The sequence below is a fragment of the Nycticebus coucang genome, chromosome X, assembly GCF_027406575.1.
Source record: "Nycticebus coucang isolate mNycCou1 chromosome X, mNycCou1.pri, whole genome shotgun sequence".
Lineage (NCBI taxonomy): Eukaryota > Metazoa > Chordata > Mammalia > Primates > Lorisidae > Nycticebus > Nycticebus coucang.
This window is the reverse complement of record NC_069804.1, coordinates 60,853,434-60,863,704: the sequence shown is the minus strand read 5'-3', so window position 1 is coordinate 60,863,704 and position 10,271 is coordinate 60,853,434. Positions and strand designations below refer to the sequence as shown.

Below are 10,271 nucleotides of genomic sequence, written 5' to 3'. Positions count from 1 at the left end.
TGACAGAACAAAACATAAAATAGGAAGCCATTTATATTTTTTAAATGAATAACAAAACAAAACTATGTATTTCTATCGTGTATATGAATGTAAGGGGAACTTTAAACTTATCCCTATTGAATAATGCATTCATGTGTAATTAGAAACCAGTTTTGTAGTGAAAAAAGAACAAAGCTGCGAAGTTAATTACATGCTAAAGAAAGGAATGCTTTGATGCCTTAAAATGTTATTGACAGATATTTAATGAGATGACAAGTATAACATGCTATGATAATATAATAACATGCTATGATAATATTCTTGTTTAAAGCTATAAATACACATATAATTCATAGAAAAGGTTGGAAGACATAAAAGCAAAATATTAACAGTAGTTTTCATTGGGTAGGGAAATTACAAGTCTTTTCCTTTTTGTATTTTCTTTCTGTTTTCACATATTTTTTGAATATTCTCCAATCAGAGACGTGAAAATAATGTGTGGGCGCACACATGCTCATACGTGCCCACATCTGCATAGGAAGAATGGTATTGGTTGGAATTAGGACCAGGAAAGGAGTGGAGTTAGCGAGAGAACTAGAAGCTGCTGAAGACTGAAATTAAAACTAGGACTGTGGTGTATGTGAGATTTTAGAGTCAAAAGTGGGGAACTTAAACCTTATGTGGCCTAGGAGTTAACTGTAGAAAGATAGGGGTTAGAATCAGGAGTAGAGATGATAGATTATTCTAATTAAAGTAGATGAGAGACTGTAATTAGAATATAAGGGTTTATTAAACTGATTTTTTTTAACTATAATAGCAATGTGGGTAAGGGTATAGGAATATCAGAATAAACTGGAATTCTCCTATATTTCTGGTGTGACCATATATTGTTAGAACTATTCTGGAGAGCTTGTTTTGTATTTTGAAGAGATGTAACCTTTTGACCCTAGCTGCTCCATTTCTACGAATTTCTCCTTGAGAAAAATCTTAGAAATATGCAAATATTTAATTGCATCAAATTTCATGCATGTATTTCTATAATAAAAAAAGACCTAAACATAGAGTCTTGGTTAAATAATTAGCTTTACAGTGGAATAACACTCATTAAAAATAACATTGTAAAATACTTAATGAGACAATCTATTTCAAAGGGGCCTCTGTACATCTGAGATTGTATACAAAATTTTATGTGTTAGTACATATGGGGGGAATGGATCTATTCAGCAGATTCTCAATTTGAGGCATGAAACACTCTTCTGGAGGGGTGGAACTAGAACTGGAGCAGCAGCCCTCAACCTTTTTTGGCATGAAGGAATGGCTTCATGGAAGACAATTTTTCCATGGACAGGGTATTGGGAGTGAATGGGGAGTGGGAGATGGGGAGGTGGGGAAGGAGAGATGGGACAGGAGGCGGAGCTTAGGCGGTGATGCTGTATAGCCAGGTTCCCAACAGGCCATGGATAAGTGCAGCCCGGAGTTGGGTACCTCAGAACTAGAGGGTATAATCATTTTTTATTTCCTCTATGTTTCAAAAGTTCTTTGGATAGGGCACCGGCCCCATACACCGGAGGTGGCGGGTTCAAACCCTGCCCCGGCCAAAAACTGCAAAAACAAACAAACAAAAAAGTTATTTGGATAGTGCTTGTCTTTATACTTTAAAAGCCAAATACATACTTTTTGTTAAAAATTCAAACCTTATTGAAGTTGCAAGTCAAAGCCCTCCCTCTCCTCTCACCTTCGAATCTCATTCGGCACCCCAGAAGAAGCATAGTTAATGGGGAATCTCCTGCCAGATCCTTTTTAATCCTAAGCATTTACAGATGCAGATCCTCACAGAATTTCTGCCAATCGCACTGCCATCCTAAATAATAAAAGAAGAAAGAAAATGTTTATTGTGGGCTTACTATGTGCCTGCAGTGTTTTAAAGGTTTGCCTATGTGAACTCACGGTGGTAGTGGTCGGATCCCTTGTCGTCTCCCGCCCTTTGCACTGTGTTTCAGCTTGCCCGTTTGCCCCCAACCCCATTCTTCACAAGGCAGCTGGAGAGATCATTAATTTTTAAATGTAAATCAAATTAAAATCAAATCATGTCCCCTTATGCGGTTTCCACCTTGCCTCGAACCAAATCATAAACCTTTAGCGATCCTACTATCCTCTATGTTTGCATTTATGTGGCAAGTAGGAGATCTGGCATCACCCGGGAGAGAAAGCCCTCCCAAGGGGTAGGGGCGGGGCTTCTCGTGGGCTGGGTGGAGACTTAAATCCAGTGTGAGCTGAGCTGGAGGGGGCTGGCTTTCGACTGAGGCGTGAGCGAGGGGAACTGGGCTGAACAAGGGCCACAGACCCCGCACACTACGGCAGGCCCCGTGGAGCCACTGCGGCTGAGGTGAGCATTTATCTCCGGGTTGGAGGGCGGGCTCTGTTCGTGCAGTAGTCCTCGGCTCCTCCAGGGGAGATTTCCCACGGGACCCTGCGCTGAGGCGCGGAGGAGCGGCCTTGGGGAGCCAGCGGGAAAGGCTGGTGAAGGGGCCGGGCGTCCTGTCCCAACCCTCCCTGAACCCCGCCTTCTCTCCCCTCCCCCAGGCCTCGGCCAGAGCCCACCGAGGGTTAGCCGCATCTTCAGGGCAGCTGGGCAGCAGCCGGCAGCAAGAACTGCAGACAGAGGGGATGCGAGGTACCGGCATTAGCCATGGCCAAGTGGCCGTAAAGAGGGAGTAGAGGCCTGGCTTTCGGCGTTTCTCTCACGGATTCGAGGAAGGCGGCCTCAGTGGAGAGGGAAGGTGAGGGGCGGGAGGGCAGGCAGGCTTCACGGGTAATTACTAGGCGGTGTGTGCGTGTGTATCTGTATGTATATATATATATGTATATGTATCTTTTGGTATCTGAATGGTACTATACAGACACAGATATTCATTTCGTCTAATTTCTGTTTAAAAATTTAACAACATGTCTTGTAGATCTTACTATGTTAGGGAATCCAAATTTATGTCAGTTTTTAAACAGCTGCATTGTATGATTGTACTACAGTTTATTTAAGCATTTCCCTATTCCTGTAGCTTGTTTCTCTTTGGGGGGAGAGGGCTAGCTATTACAAGCAACGCCTTAATGAATGGGTTAGTATGTTTCGTGCACATGTATGAGTATTTCTGTAGGAGACATTCTTATAAGAGTAATCGCTGGGTCAAAGCTTATATTCATTTTGAATTTTGATAGATTTGTTAAAATTGCCTTCCCAAAAGACACTCATTTACACTCCCCAAGGTTGTGCAAGAGTGCCCATTTTTCCAGTTGTGCCAACAAGTATTGTCAATCCTTGTAATTTTAGCCAATTTAAAGGGCAAAAATCGTATGTCATTATATTCATTTGCATTTCCCTGATTACTAGTGAAATTGAACATATTTTAATTTTTCCAATTACAAAAGTAAATAGGCAAGTATCAATATAATTTTCCTGCTCATAAGCAATAAGCACTTTGAAAATTTAATACTAAAAAAAATTCCTTTCGCAATAGCAAGAACAATGAATAAAAATACGTAGAAGTAAACTGTAAAACTTTATGCATGACTATAATAAAATAACGTTTGCATAAATGGAGAAGGGACACCATGCTTCTGGATAAGAAGGCTCTATTTTGTAGTCATGTCCGTTTTTCCTACATTGATTTATATACTTGATGCAATTTTAATAAATATACCACATTTTTGGAGCTTAATATGATTCTAAAGTTCATCTGGGGAAAATATGGCTAAGAATAACCCCCCCCAAAAAAAACATTTTAAAAGATAAAGTAAAAACAGGAGTATTTGTACTATTAGCTATTAAAATGTACTGTAACAAGCCAGAGTGGATCCTACGATTGGAGAACACATTGTTGGTTAGACGGAAAAACAGCCATATTAAAAGCTTCAAGCACTCACACCGCTCCCCCCCCCACCGCCCCAGCTTGAATTTTCCTTTGAGGGCAGACTCCTTTGTTTGGAGAAAACCACTTTATAGGATATTTTTGGTTATGCTAAGATAAAGCTTCAGTAGTTAAAATGGATGGCTTTGGAGCTAGAACTAACAATATGAGTTTTTAAGTTAGATTAAGATGGATTCTGGTTAGCCTGCAGTGCGGAGATGGAAGGAGTCTGAATTTATAGGTCTTTTAATTTTTTTTCTATCTAATGGGCAAAAAATGTTATGTCATTGTTTTCATTTGCATGCTTATTGTAAGATTGAACGTCTTTTATGTGTTAATCCAGGATACGTGGTTCCTGGAGGCAGGTAACAATGGGGGACCCTTTTCTCCCCTTCCAGAAGGGAGTTTGGCTAATTGGTACAGCCTTACCCGGAAGCGTGAGAATAAACAGGTTGACTTCTTACATTTTCCTCAAGCACTAAGCTCTAGACACCTAGATCGGGGGCGGAGGCAGTTTTCAGGACATGGCCGAGATTTGGCGCTGAGCTATATTATCGCGAGGTTTGGAAGCCAGCTCCGCAGTGGGTCGGAAACCTCGTGGTAGGCGAGATCCCTGCAGGACTAGAGGTTCCTCCCTTCCCCGGAAAAACTCCCAGTCATTTTCACGAAGCCTAGCCTCTCTCCTCGCGAGATCTCATGTTTCCTAAAGGCGAGGCGCGGGCGGTAGTCTGCGGTGAATTTCGAAGGTCTCGCGAAGGCTAAAACATAATATCGCGACAGTTCCCAGCGCTTGCGGTAGCCGGCAGCGGCAGATTGGCCCCGCCCCTCTGCTTCGTGTGGTTGTGCGTCATTTGCTTTTCGCTTCGCGTAGGGCGAGAGCCGAGCTATAGAGACATCGGCTTTGGTGGGCGGAGGGTTCTGGAAAGGGCTGGGCTTAGGCTTTTCCCGTCGGTAGAGGTTCTCGCGGGAACGCGCGGAGGCGGCAGCGATTTAGCTACTGACTGCAGTAGCTGCGGAGACGGCGACAACGTCTTCGGTTCGTGCTGTTCTTAGCCGGTGAGTTCTCGCGGGAGTGGGCTTATGTCCTCGTGGGATCCGTTGGTGGTGGCGGAGGTAGCTTGGGGGTGGGGGGAGTGAGTAGGGTCCGTCCGCCTGCTGTTAAGATGGCGGCGGAGGCTCATGTCCGTCCGGCCAGGACCTGGGACTAAGGTGTTGGCTATCTGCGTTTTTGACGCCTCTCAGGTACTCGACGTTAAGGAAGTGACGATTGGCGAAATACCGAGGTGCCGGTAAACCGCACCTAGGACGAAGACTACCCAGCTTCTAGTCCGTTGGGGCGACACCATTTCCCAGGCCTCAGCCGCGTGTGGGCCCGCCTTTGCCCCACCGGCCTCCGTTGTCGCCGCCGCAGTGGGTGGGCTGGGAAGGGTGGGAGAAGAGTCTGGAGTTCGTTGGGGAGCGGGGTTGGAGTTTGGATTGGACAGTGAGAAAGAGGGGTCCTACAAAAGATGACTGGACCCCTTCCCCCTGCTTTTATTTTTTTTGTGGGCCCGCCTCCGTTCTCAGCTCCTGCGACGACCCAGATGAATCACCTAGTTTTTCTTGAGGTAGGGTCTACTCCAGTTCCTACCGTCTTTGAGCTAAGGTTTAGGGATCAAGCTGTAGTTGTTTTTGATGTATTCCCCCCTTTCCCCTAATTCTGTTGTCCCGTGTTGATATTCCTTATTTATGTGGACAGTCGAGACTCACATTTAAGGGGGGGGGAGTCAAAGCCTTTCCCTTTCACTTCTGTGCTATTAGTCCTTCTACTTCGGAGCTTACCCTGAGTCCCCTAGCGCGTTGTTGTCTCCTTACATTGGTCCCCTCGGCGCAGAGGTTGAATACAGCCTATCCTGTTCTCTGCATTTACTCCATCCCTGTGGATGGAAGCAGGGTAGCCATCCATTTCTTCGGGTCGTCACGTTGGTATGGCCCTGATGGAGGGGCAGGGGGACACTGATTTCTTCAGCTGTGCATGCTGCAAGACCAGTCTTAGATGAAACTGAACGAGTCTATGGTTGGATAATTGTGGTCTTAGTAGCCCTTAGCCTTCCTTTCTCATAACACCCCCACCTTCCCGCAAAAAAAGGCAGTTGAGAATAACCCTCCAGTGAACCAACTTTTTGTCTTCCATTCCTCCCGCATTCCCCCTGAAGCCCTGGGAACCACCCTTTTTTCCTGCCTGGCTCTGAGTTTCTGTATCCTCTTGGTCTGTGGACATCTCTTCTTGCTGCTAGTCACTTCTTACATGCTTCTAATTTCCAAATCCCACCCCGTTCTCTTTTTGCTAAAGCTGAATCCCCTAGAGCAGTGTTTTTCAACCTTTTTTTATCTCACAGCACACTTGAGCCTATAGTTAAACTTCTGCAGTACGCTTAAATTATGTTGACCAAAAAAGTTAAAAAGAGAATATACTTTGCTTTAAATTTCTTTTGAAAATAATTTAATTAATGATTCTTAAAAAATTTAGTGGCACATCTAAGATTCTCTCACTATTTGAAAATCACTGCTGTAGAGGGAAGTTACCCTGCTGTCCGGTTCTACATTTTCCCTTCCTGTGCTAGAAAATAGCACGGATAATGTCCTTCCCCTCAATCGTTGCGTTTTTCTACTTTATTTCCCCTTCCCCCATGTCGTCATTACTACAGCCAATTGACCCAATCATTGTTTCCTTTGTAAATTACATATGCAGCATTATATTCTTTTAGCCCTAATGTTACATAGTTTGAGGAGACACCAACGTTCCTGGTCATGGGAGGCAGCCTGGTATGGTGGAAATAACTGTGCTTTGGGGTCACATCAAACTTTGTTAACTTGGGCAAATTGCTTTTCAGATTCTTGGTTTCCTCCATCTATATCATGGGGATAGTTGTGTTCACATTAAAGGATTGTTGCTAGAATTAGAAAATTTGTGAAGTACTAGACACACAAGAAGTTACAATTAGATTTTCATAGTGTAAGAATACATTGGTAGAAGCACCTGTGTCATATGCTAGTTTTATGACCTGGGAAAGAAGAGATTTTTAGTTTTTTAACTAAATTTCTGGTGTATTTCTAGGCTAGATCTGTCATTTTTGTATTGTTTTTTTCCTCGTAGGCCATGGTGTTTGAATGGGATTCCAATTCTTTGTTTTCTTCTAATAGTCCTTGAATTTCAGAGCAAAATCACTATCCTGGAATGACCACCAACCATAATGTTCCTGTCAAGAACCATACCCAGGTGTTCTACTTTTTGGGAGGGGTGCTACTTTTCAGAAGGGGTGCTTCATCTCTTGCCTATTCATTTTTTCCCTCCTTTAAAGGCAGCCTGTTCTCTCATACACCATGCAAAAGTAATGAAATTTGGTGCTATGCATTTCACAGTGGTAAAGGGGACTTTTGCTGGATAGTTTTCAAGTGTTCATGCTGCTTCCCCTTCCCACATTTGTTTGATCCTTTGACATCTTAACCGGAGCAGGATAATTACCATCTGAGAGAGATCATTTAGAATACTAAGCTTCTTTTCCAAAGTGAATTACGGCTTGTTCTCTAATATACTACCTCCTTTTGTGTTTTTGCTATTTTATATGTTTAACACACGTATTAAATAGAAGTGACTGTATTTGACTTGGAGATAGTTTTCCTTATGGTTAATATTTTGGTTAGAGCAATGTTAAAGTGAATGCATTTTCTCTAATTACCTTGGCTGGATGATGGGGGTTGAAGTGGGTATATGATGGCAAAGTGTATTAGCATTGAAAATTTACAATGGCTAATCATCTAATAAATTATATGGGGGCTCTAGTTTTGAGCTTCAGGGTTTATTTAGTTTGAAGTTATTTGGAGGTAACAAATTCCCTCCTTTTCATTGGAGGACAAGAGATAACTTTTTGTTTTGAGACTTTTACCTTGGTGCATTTAACAATGGGTTAAGGAGTGATCACAGATTAACTAAACCTCAGTTTGATTTTTATTCAGAATTAGAATAAATCTGGGAATAATAATTTAGGTGTGATCTAAAAGTTTAATTTATTCTAGGTAGATCTCTGAGAAGAGAGGAAGGAGTGGCAGTACCAAATAAAAACTTTGTCTAAGGTTCAATGGCAAAGTTCAGCCTGAGTTTCCAGGATGTTTATCGTTTGTCTCCCAGTATGGCCAAAAAGCATGTATGAAGGTGAAGAATAATTTTTATGTGTACATACTTTTTCACAAAAATACTAAATTAAAAATTGCTTTAGTATTAGTTTTTAGTGAGGATATAAAATTGTCTGTGAATTGACCTTATTTCCTATAATTTCATTTGATTTGAGAAATGAATTGACTTCAGGGATGTTGTCAAAGTGTCAGACCTATTGTTGTAGCTATGGGTTCTGAATTCTTAAGTTATTGCTCAAAGCAGGTCTTAGAAATGCAAATTAATATTCCTTCAGAAATAATAATTGTGATTATGTTTGAACATTGATAGAATGGCTAACCCCCCCCCCAGCACACCCTATTAAATGTATTGTGTATCTATTTCCCCTCCTCCCACCCTACCATTTTTTTTTTTTTTTTACAGGTCTTTCTGTAGCCTGACTTTGAGTGAGTGCTCCAGAGGAACCAGCAGACCAACTTGGTCAGGAAGAAGGTTCGTGAAGCTATTGGTGCAGTGTTGGGATTTCCCACCAGGATGAGTATGACTGGCTGTGATTTTAGGTTAGTTATTGTAAATCTTCATGAGTTGTATTTGTGTTTTACTTCCTGGAGATAGTGGGGCGTGTGTGTGTATATTTCCATTTTGTGATTGAACTACTTTGGTTTCTTCCAGTGTCTGGATCTAACAGTGGTTGTTTCCAACATTTAAGTGGAGCTCATTACTGAATTAAATGGAAGTGTTTAGTGCAGTCTATACATGATTTTTAAATCACCCTAAGCATTATTTGAAAAATAAAATTGCAGGAAAGTATGTTCAACTAATTCTTTTTTCAGACATAGAAAAATTGAATAGTATAATGATCCCCCCGTGTACTTATCAGCAGTATCAACCTGCAGTTACTCTTATTTCATCAGTACTTATGCACGCTGACTCCCTAGTGGCTTAATTTGAAATAAATCTCTATTGTCATATTTTTATTTGTAAAGTATTTATATCTCTAAAAGGCAACGACCCTTTAAACCTAACCTCAAAACCATTATTACAACTGAAAAAAATTAAGACTTTTTTTTTTTGTTTGTTTGTTTGTTTTTGAGACAGTCTCATTTTGTCATCCTTGGTAGAGTGCTGTGATGTCACAGCTCACAGCAACCTCCAACTCTGGGGCTTAAGCGATTCTCTTGCCTTATCCTCCCAAGTAGCTGGGACTACAGGCACCCACCACAGAGCCCAGCTATTTTTTTTTTTTTTTAAGAGATTAGGTCTCACTCTGGCTCAGGCTGGTCTCATGAGCTCAGGCAATCCACCCATCTTGGCCTCCAGAGTACTAGGATTACAGGCTTGAGCCACTGCATCTAGCCATAACAGTAATTTTTAAATGTAAAATATAAAACGTATTCAAATTTTCTTGGTTTTCTCAGTTTTTTGTTTTTTTTTTTTACAGTTCGTTTTACTCAGCATACACGGAAGGTATTTATCACAAAGAGTTGATACAGCTTTTAAATCATTTTAATCTTCAGGTTGTGTCCCTTTTGTTTTTTTCTTCCAGTTATTTGTTGAAGAAATTGCCTTACAGAGTTCCCCTCAGGCAAGGGGATTATATCCCAATGGTAGTGCTAACCCATTCTTGCTAAATTAAAGACCCTGGAGGACCCATTATAATGGAACAATGGTAGTAATCTCCTGTATCCCTGTTGGAGTTGATACTGCTGGACTAGGCACTGTCCTAAAATAACTTAGTCATGGATTCCTTTTTCTGTGGTAGAGTCTGATTTGATACCTTACTTCACTTCATGTCTTAGCCCTGCTTATTAGTCCACCTGAAAAGTAGGCCTCCTGGAAGAAGCTAATGTTTCCTAGATAATCACCTGATTATGCCTTTGAGGTTTTTCACGTATGGCTTCAATTTTCTTAGGTGGTTTAGGTTTTTCTATATTATTTTAAAATGTTGCTTTTTATTCTTTTCATGTTGTTATCTTAGGTGCTCTGACTCATAACTTCTAAACTTTTAAGACCTAGTAATGAGTTCCTCTGGCAGTCATACCGTTCTTGAAATGGAAGTTGTAGCTTCCACTTACATTCTGATTTTGAACTATTATACACAGCCTTAGTTATCCTATTGTTTTTCATTTTATTTGATTTGGAAATGGTGTCCCAGCTTAAAGTCCTTTAAATTGCTTATTTCTTTTCTTGTGCAATATTGGCCATTCTAGGATCTACTCTGAGAACAGATGTTGGGC

At 41.3% G+C, this 10,271-nt stretch overlaps 1 protein-coding gene and 1 long non-coding RNA gene across 19 annotated transcripts in view; one reads left to right on the top strand and one right to left on the bottom strand.

The window, feature by feature from the left end:
* Positions 1–248: 248 nt before the first annotated feature.
* On the bottom strand, positions 249–2,136 carry LOC128578523 (uncharacterized). Its single transcript, XR_008377728.1, has 3 exons — positions 1,927–2,136; positions 1,715–1,840; positions 249–1,581 (listed from the first exon to the last, which is right to left on the bottom strand). It is a non-coding gene; the product is annotated as an uncharacterized LOC128578523 (long non-coding RNA).
* Positions 2,137–2,235: 99 nt separating this feature from the next.
* The window catches only part of HUWE1 (HECT, UBA and WWE domain containing E3 ubiquitin protein ligase 1), a 163,953-nt gene continuing 155,917 nt past the window's right edge, over positions 2,236–10,271 (top strand). For 10 of the 18 annotated variants that reach the window (XM_053581199.1, XM_053581194.1, XM_053581193.1 and 7 more), the window contains exons 1-4: positions 2,236–2,365; positions 2,563–2,759; positions 7,938–8,073; positions 8,458–8,594. The gene's annotated coding sequence lies outside the window, so the exon portion shown is untranslated. Of the gene's footprint in view, positions 2,366–2,562; positions 2,760–4,736; positions 4,938–5,105; positions 5,124–7,937; positions 8,074–8,457; positions 8,595–10,271 lie in introns of those variants that run through there. The other 8 variants (XM_053581185.1, XM_053581190.1, XM_053581182.1 and 5 more) reach the window with 8 other exon arrangements.